This window comes from Poecilia formosa, unplaced genomic scaffold (assembly GCF_000485575.1).
Source record: "Poecilia formosa unplaced genomic scaffold, Poecilia_formosa-5.1.2 Scaffold130, whole genome shotgun sequence".
Classification (NCBI taxonomy): Eukaryota; Metazoa; Chordata; class Actinopteri; order Cyprinodontiformes; family Poeciliidae; genus Poecilia; species Poecilia formosa.
Window position 1 is genome coordinate 1,071,918 of NW_006800069.1, and position 9,413 is coordinate 1,081,330.

General features: G+C 37.9%; 1 long non-coding RNA gene across 1 annotated transcript; it reads right to left on the reverse strand.

The window, feature by feature from the left end:
• Nucleotides 1–3,067: 3,067 nt before the first annotated feature.
• On the reverse strand, nucleotides 3,068–3,537 carry LOC103144650 (uncharacterized). The gene is made up of 2 exons (XR_476937.2): nucleotides 3,357–3,537; nucleotides 3,068–3,157 (listed from the first exon to the last, which is right to left on the reverse strand). It is a non-coding gene; the product is annotated as an uncharacterized LOC103144650 (long non-coding RNA).
• Between the last annotated feature and the right edge of the window lie 5,876 nt (nucleotides 3,538–9,413).

Sequence of the window (9,413 nt, forward strand, 5' to 3'; positions counted from 1 at the left end):
GATTTTTGTTAAAACAAGTGTTGCTTATGCAGCTGCTGATGCTGCATAACTACGATCCGTGTTATTGATATTCACCACCAGCTGTCAGTTTGACAGAAGCAGCTGCTGAATCAGATAATCCTGCTGACACTTGATGGCCTTGTTGCAACTGGCAGGAGATTTCGGACTTAAAGGGCGATTTTCATCTGAAGAGTCTCCCTTTCTGTCACCAGACGTTTTTACCACTTTGCTCGTTTTATTTTGTTCAAATCTTTTGGCTTTCTCGCTTTGAGGAGAGTGTTTAGGGAAATAGAAGTTATTCAGAAAATGTACTTCCAGGTGTGTGATTTAATTACAATATTTTTAAAATAATATGCATACACTGTATTCTGGTAAATTTTAACAGATTCAAGTCATACATTTTGTTATGATCCAAACAACTATCCTTACTCAACAAAACTAATGCTTAAGATAATTTAAATCTATGGATTTGATTTAATTACAGTACCAGAGAGTTCTATCCCAGTGTCAAATAATTTAGTTTTGAGTCGTTTAAAATTGCTAAAGCCAACTGAACCGAATGGCACACTCAAATAATTAGTTATGACTGTTATAGTCTATATCAATATGACTTGAAATTGGGTCTCTGTCTCTTTAAGAAACTCCTGCTCTTCTGAAACTCTGCCTTCAGGAAGTCATCACAACATGGCTCCTCTATAAACTCTTTAATAACGTTTTTACCAGCGTTTCACTGAGAAGCAGCTCATATTATGAGCTCAGCAGATCCACCAGGTGTTTGCTAATTGCTGCTGGCTAGTCTGAAGGAGCTGAGTGGGGGAGTGCTGCTCTGTGAAGACTTGGCTTGGAAACTGAAGTGCTGAGGAGGAGCTTTGAACTTGAAGGCGGGGCTAGGTCCACCCATGTGTTTTGCACGGCTGAATGGTTGCCATGGGGAACTCAAGGATTTCTCAAACATGCATGAAATGAAAGAATCAAAGCACCACCAAGTATGTTTTAAGCAATTGAATGATATTATAACAAGATGTAAAGGTAAAAAAAAATCTATTTTACATAATACTGCCTCTTTAAAACATTACGAACTATAACCCATTGTTCAGTTGCCTTGGTTTTCTCTCAGAAAAATCAACATTCTTGGTATTCTGCTAAATTTTGAGAGTTGAGTCGTCTGTCCATCTGATCAGTCGACTCTCATCCTTCAACAGTCAAAAACCCAAATCTGCCAGAGCTGAAAGAGAGTCATTTAACAAATAATGATAAAGAAACTGAATTTTGTTAGAGCAGAGCTCCGTTTGTGTTTTTTGAAGTCCTGCTTTCCTTCTTGGAAGCTCCAATCTTGCCAAATCTCTCTCACGACAGAAGCACTTGGGATGCGATGGCGGTGGGATACAATTATCACGTCTGCCCCAGTCGGTCTGTTGTGTTCTGTTTGGACTTTTCACACCAGCGTTCTGTCTTCCTCCCCGTTGTGTCTCACTAACCACCGGTTGCTGCTCAGTAATCTGGCTTAAACAAAGATCCTCTTATCTCCTGATGGAAATTGTAAACCGTATCTGTTATTATAATCAGCCATTTTACCTTTCTCGTAGAAATTTCTCCAACAGTAGAAAAAAAAATCAGCATGCAGGTTTTTGCATTATAACTCATTGTTTTTCTTTACTTTTGCCATTTTTAGCATTGTACTGCTGAAGTATTTGAGTTTACAGCTCACTAACAAAGTACTCACTTGCTGTCACAATAACATTTTGCTAGACGATAAATTGCCCCATAAGTTATTGCGATAAGCGATAGTATTGTTGTTTTCAGACCATTTTCAAGTAATTTAATGGTAATGTGTTTAATATACTAATGTGAGAACAGGTTTTCAAAGATCAATAAACTTTAAATTCTAATAAACTTTTAACACTGGAGCTGAAAGACATTTTAAATATACAAAAATAAATAAATAAAACAACAGAAACAACAAATAAAAAGAATTATGAAGTTGCTCTAAACAAAATTGTCCTTAAAAAAAGTTGCTAGTTGAGACCAAAGAACCAGACTGAAGACTTTTGTCATCCAGTTTTCGGTAGAAAGAGAGATTTTTTTTTTAATTAGTTTGTTTTAATTTACTATGCGATTAATTGATTTATCGTGACAGGTCAACTTGCATCAACATCAAATGTTCAACTTTGAGTCTGAAATGTGAGAAAATGTACAAAGCATTGAATGGTTTTCCAATCACTTTGTGTTTTCCCATGAAATATGAAAACGTTTGTGCTTGGACGTGACAAAATGTTCAAAAATAAAAGTTCAAAGAGTTTAAATACTTTTGCCAACCACTGTAGATCCTCCTGAGCCGTGAAGCCGTTCTTGCACATGTATGTCGTCAGTCTGTAAATCAGTCGCCGCTCGGCTTTGCTTTATAGAACGGGTCAATGCTGCCCTTTGCCATTCTTCAAACAAAGGATGTTTTTTTTTCCTCTTTTTTCCATTTTTCAAAAGAAAGAAAGTGTTTTGTTTGAAGATTTTCCACAGACTTTACAGCATGAATTCTTTAAGCAGGCAGTCAAATAGTGAACAATAATCGCGTTCGAAAAGTTTAACAGGTTTCCTACATATTTTGTAGCTTCAAAGTGTAGTATATTTAAAGAATGTAATATACCGCAATTTAAATAAATGGATCAATTGGGCTGGTTTCTCAGAAGACTAGCATTCGGCTCATGAAGGAGACACGGAGTCTGAAGATTTGCAGTGTGCCAGTGAGTTATATTCACGGTGAAAGACAACAATGATTATACATACTTACAACTTCAACAAGACAGACAGACATCTAAAAGGCCATATAAATAAAAAAAACAAAAAACAAATATGCGCAATACCAAGAAAGAAAAACAAAATAAATGACAAAACCCAAAATAAATTAATCCCACCGTTGACTAAACCCACACCCTTCAGTCTTTTGACTGAAGGGTGTGGGTTAGATCCCAAGACAAGTTGGCTTTGGGTAAAGTGCTTGATCGGTCCAATATGGAGAATCAGGAGTCAGGATGAAACAAAAAGTGATCTCAGGCTACAAGAAGCCTCCTACCATCCTGGCAGGAGAGCGGAAATCTTCACACATAAGTGTAATCTTTTCTTATGGCTCTAGGCCTGGACATTTAGCTCGCCATCTTCTGGCCTGTATAAATAAACAGGACCAATAAACATTGAAATTCAATTCAATCATTCTAACGTGTACACAAATCCATACTCAATATATAAAGTTCATTATCAATCCAATCAATATACAATTTAGAAAGGTTAAAACTTCATTGTACGACCCAGTGTGGGTTCGTTCAGTCCCACACAGCTACTCGCTACGTCAAAACAACACTCACCAGATCCGCCGTTTGTTTTACACATAACTGACATCTCTCCTTGCTGGTCTGGTGGTAGTCGGCTCCTATGATGGCATTATAGTTAGACGATTTTTATACAAAATAAAATAAGGCGAAGAACATAAAGAACGACGCTCGACAAACCTGTAGCTCTGCTCCTCCCAACACATCCAGTGTTCAAACTTCCTGCTCAAATTAATATAGCCAGCCGATAGGCTGCATACTACACGTGACCTTGGAAACTGAGCTGTGATTGGTTGCTTCATAGTGTCACGAGAGCGACACTATTAACAGGATTATCATGTGATTTAATAAAGAGTTGGAGAGGCCGGAGAAAATTAGTAGATGAAAGCTAGAAATTTACACCCAGGTTACAAAAGTTTCGCACTTTTTCAGGCTCATGTGAAAATAAACCTATAAAAAAATCATATTTTGTACTTTTAACCCATTCTAATGTAAGTATTACCCTTTAGCTGCTAAACAGTAATTAAATCATATGACTGAAGAGACAACACAATATTGAAATTGGCTTATGGATTTAAGGTTTTAACATTTCAGTGATTATTTCAGCATCTTCTCATGATTTGAGTTTAAGACTTTAAGCGCAACAATTATGGACACGGAGGTGAAAGTCTGAAGCCAACATGTCTTGTGACTGACTGAAATAATATTAATGTTTTGTTTAGACCCCTGACTCGACTGAGAGAACCGTGCCAAGAGATAAACTGGTGTGATGGCAAATGGAGCCAAATTGTCAAAATACAAGTAGAAACATAAATAATTGCTGTACTGTAGTTAAAGATTCAGGTTTTTATTAGTTATTAGTTACTGGAAACAATATAAATATATACATTTTTTCAAAAATCTTTTTTTTTTTTTTTGCATTGTTCTGTTATCTCTTAAGAAATACTTGCCTGCATATAATTTTATATCAGGAAGAAAATGTTAAATTAGTTCAATTAAAACAATTTCCCATGTAAATTTGTGAGGTATATGAATTAAAGTAAATCAGTGTAAAAATTATTTACATACAAGCTTGGATTTGTTCTGGGTTTTGGTTTCAATTCACAAACATAGCAGTGTATTCAGGGAAATCATTTAAAAATAATAATAATTCCAGTTTAGAGAAAGTATGAAGGCCTGGAAGGAATCAAACTTCTGTAGGAAATGAGAATATTAAAGGGTTAACAGAGGAGCGTTGTTGTGACGACTTCCTGAGGGCGGAGTCACAGAAAGAACTGGAGTTTCTTAAAGAGACAGAAGCCCAAATTCAAGGTGCTAATTCACAAAGTCAAACTTCTTTTCAGTCACATTTGACAAATGCGGCATTTTTATATCAGCTGAAACTTGATTATGCTATAAAATGATGCTATACGGCTGGAAAGCACATAATACTGCCCCTTTAAGAAACGGTTTGGGTAAATGTGTAAGAAATGCGTCTTGTTTAGTGGAAGCATAAGGAAACGTCTGAAGGGTTCCAATTAAAGAAAATGATGGCCACCTGGAACAGCGTCTCCAGCAGCAGATTTAATTTATGATTATTTGCAGCTGCATCCAATTACTACAACAAAACCAAAAAAAAGAAAAAAAAAAAAAAGAAAAACATGAAAAATGATGATGATGGACAAATACACACAGCTACTTAAGACTGTATAACATTATTTCTTTAGAAAGCACAACTTTATCAACTTCCAAAAAAAAAAAAAAGTTAAGAAAAGCAGTTTTTTTTTTTTTAAAGTCTGATCAGACAATAGAAACGAGATTGTGGGCTCAGCTGTAGTTGAAATTAACACAGATGAAAAAAACTAATTGGTTTAAACAGATCTCACATCACAAAAAAACAGGAGTTAAAAAGAGAATTTGTTGTAAAAGGAGTGTTATTCTGACCGAACAAAAAGATTCTGCCAAGCAAACTAAAGGCAAATTAGGTGAAAATGAAAATAGATGAAGGGCACAGAAAAAGCAGATGGAATGACGGCAAATGAATGTGTTGCCTGGAAAGCAAAAAAAAAAAAAAAGAGAGAGAGAGAGAGAGAGAGAAAGAGCGGGTGTGTTGAAAACTTACATAAAAACAAAAAATGGTAATGACTCAAAAAATGTATTTGGATAAATTTGTAGTATTTTGTACAAATTTTACAATGGGAAAACAAATGTGTGTAAATTGTATTATGTTCAAATATTTGCTATAAAGTCTGGTTAAGTAGTTGTTTGACAAAGAACAAAAAAGAAAAGAACAAAAAAGGTGAAGACAGGAAACAATTTTCATCAAATGGATTCAATCTTCCAGACGGATGAGCCATCGGTCTTTCCACAATATGTTGTTGGGTACCAACAATTTCCAGCTTACAGCCACTTTTTACTTCTCCCCTCCAGGCTGGGGTTAGCAACAACGAAAGGCCTGTTATTTCAGCCACCAATTCAACGCTAAGCACGACGTACAAACAAGGTGAAAGAAAAACAGTAAAGAGGCGAGAGGAGTGTCAAGTCGGGAAAACTTTTCACTTTCGTTTTGGATAAGGAAGATGGGAGTCGCCTCTTAAAGGGCCCCCACTATAAGCTACAAAGTTTCTACCTCAACAGAAGCATGTGGAGAGAAGACGGGTTGAGATTAAAGGCGGTTTTTCTACATTAATGTATAACAATAATTTAGTTATATACAGATTGATTTTAAAAGGGGAAAATCTATTTAAAAAAATTAAAATTTTGTTTTTCAACAGCATTTGATTCCTCCTTGTGATTCTGATATCCCAGTGAAAAATGTTGCAGTGTCAATGAACAACCCGTAGGTGGCGATAACACTGCCATGAACTACATCAAAATTTTTAAAAAGAACATCCCAGGAATGGCTAAAGCTGCGCTGCCTGCTAAGCTAAAGATACTATAACTTTGTTTGTGTCTTTTGCTCCCGGTCACTAAGGAGAAATGACCCAATCAAGATTTTTTTTTAAAATTTGGATTATGATCCAAATCATTTTCCATTAGACATGTACTCATTCAGTGCAATACTTACAATACAATTCGTAAATGACTCCAAATTAACTCCTTTAATTGTTTGTATCGCTTTGTTGTTGCTTATTGCCTTTTACTTTGTTTTCTCTGTTTTGCCTATGACTAACTTCCGGTTTTAAGTTTGATGCTTTTATTTTGAAAGGACAACTTCCTGTTTATGTATTAGCGAACGGCAGCTTAGCGACAGGAAAAGACGGCAAGTTGTGGAGCAGTTAATACAACTTGACGTCTTGTTATTGTGTGTTTTGTAAATAAGTACGTTTTCAATACTGAGCGACGAAAACTGCATTTGTTTTATCATGCACTAAAATGATTGTTATTTTTAGGCTATTGTCAATATTTAAGAGTTAGGTTGCAAACGTAATGTTTGTAAAAGTATGGACTGAGCTTACGCTGTGTTTTTTGAGGCTGTTTGCTAAACAATTATTTATTCACTGAAATTATATTAACTAAAACAATGTAAATACTGAAATAACACCATAGTGTTTACCTCAAGTACTGCAGTCAGAGAGTCTTGCTGGACCAAACTGACAAACACTTTGAAGGTTGTTGGGCTGCTAAGTGGCAGGCTCAGGATGAAGCAAAGGTCAGCAGGGTCAAAGCTGTTTGGCAGAGCCCTCTCTGTCTGACATTTTGCAAATTTAATACATCGCCACAGAGACGCAGTACAAAAACATCTGTCACAAAGGCCAGCAGCTCTGACAAAATGCCAGTATTGATGCTCGTAGTGTGCGCTGCGCTACGTCTTGCTGATGTGGACGAGGGAATCGGAGCGGGGATTTCTTGTTGTAGCCATTCGATAAATAATTGAATCCCAGAAAGGAGCGGTACTCAATCTTGTTAAACAAGAATAATAACCACGATGAATATTTCATTTCTCTACCATCTTTTTGTGGGGATTTCCTCGAGCCGACTTCCTGATCTAATCTTGGCAGTTTCACGTTGGGGAAAAAAATGAAAAAGGAGAAGCATCCCCTGAAGTTTTGATCCTGGCTCCTTTCGCGCCGCAGTCTCAGACTTCTCCATGGTCTGATTCACATCCTTATCAGGTGAACTAAGCTTGGGGGGGCGGTGAGGGGAAAAAGGAGAAGGAAGAGCAAAAATGACAGAAAGGGAAACGGGGAAATAACGCTGAAGACACAGAAGGCGGCGGAGGTGAAGATTTAAAAAAGGGGGAAAAGCTGAAGTTAAGACACGGTGAGTCCCAGGCAGACGCACACTTATCCCAAGAGTTGGTCAGAAATGGTTTGGATCAGTTCTGCTCCTCAAATTGATTTTTCTGTCGCCTCTATTTTAAGTTGCCTTCAAGTCCATTTTCTCATTCTCTTGTTTTTGCTCCTTTACCAGTTTTCCATGACCCCCCATCCATCTCTTCCCTTTTCTTTATTTTCATCAACTCATCTCTCTCCGATTCTTTTGCACTGCTCTTCTTACGGCCCGTCTCACCTCACCGCCCTTCAGAATAATTGCTCTGTGGCGCCGTCTCTCTCTGGGTGCATATCAAACCTTTGCTGTGCGAGAGCACAAACAGAATAGCATCAGGAACAACACATAGGGAGGGTCCAACACGGGCGTATAAACCTCTGTTGGGGTAAATGAGGTGACACTCAATGATATGCTGCCACAGTTCCCTTGAAAATTAGGGCTATTGACTGACATGATGCCACCTGACAATCAGTTCAGTGTGTCTGTCGGGAACTGACTGATCGGCGGTCGAAATTTGTCACGAAGTAAACACCCCTTACCTGGAGGAACTGAACCTACAACAAAGCATTGGGGTGTAGCTTTAGGAATGCGCTGCACTCATAAAAGTTTGGGGAAAAATAATCGGAAAAAACTTTGACAATGGGGAACATTCATTTGAGACACACTTTACCCAGAGCATTTAGAGGGTGGAACAGAGTTTATTCCATTTCCAAACCCTAAACGTTGGATGAAAAAATGTAAAAGACGGACAAAAGCCTGTAGGCAGCATCACGAGCAGCTGAATACAACAGTGGCTGCGTTTCCATTACGAATGTACGCAAATCCTTGTTAATATTCTGCTAATGTTGGGGGAAAAAAACACATTTGGGGCGTTTCCGTTACGTAGGAAAGAAAATTAAATTAAATGTTAATAAGCTTGTTCACACGTGATAAGTTGTTAAAACTCACGGCAGCGACGGATGTTGGCATCTGCATGCTCGTTACCCATCAACCATCAGAGGAGACGTTGGCGTCTTATTCAGACGTTGGGGCAACAAAGCGCTTATACTTTGGAGCGGCTATGTGTGCAGCGTTTTGATTTTACAGTTGGTGATTTTACAGAAAAGCTACAGATTCAAACATTTATGAATTATTTTGCAAAGCAATTTATCACTGTTTAGTCGGAATCTTTTAAGATCAGTCCTTTGAACTTTAACGTCAATTTCTCTGTGGTTTTCTGCAAATAACGTCACAGACCTGATGTGTGACTCGTTCAAAGAAATGTTTGCCAGTCTTTCTTTGCCTTGATGTTGGCAGAAATGACAAAAATGTCTCACCAAGTATCTCAGGTCAGCTTCGCTCCACCTTATTTGTTTGCTCCACTTGAGTTGAGATCTTGCCCCGGGATCACGTCGATTGGTGCGCCATCAGTGTGTGAACTTCCTCGTTCAGCCAGATCTCTTTCCCTTTTCCATTAGTCCACTCAGCCATCCATCAGTCACCGTTCCACCAAATGATGGGAAAGAGTCGAGGGATTTCATTTACCCTTCCCTCACTCTTTTTCTTCCCAATTAAACCATTCCTCTTTTCCACAATCTTCCCATTACTCCTGCGTCCCTGAACATACACACGTTTTCCTGTTGTTCACCCCTTTTCACAAGCCAGGGGTTGTTTAAAGTCCGAAGAAAACCTATCGGGGTAAACAACTGCTGGCAATAGGAGTGAAGAGAGCTACGCTTGAAGGAAAAAAAAAATCTGCTTGGACTTTTGGTGATTTAAAATTCACTTTGAGTATGTGGATACATGGTGGTTTTTGGTTTCATGCTTCTCTGTTTGTGCTTTGGATTCAGGGCTCATATGGAA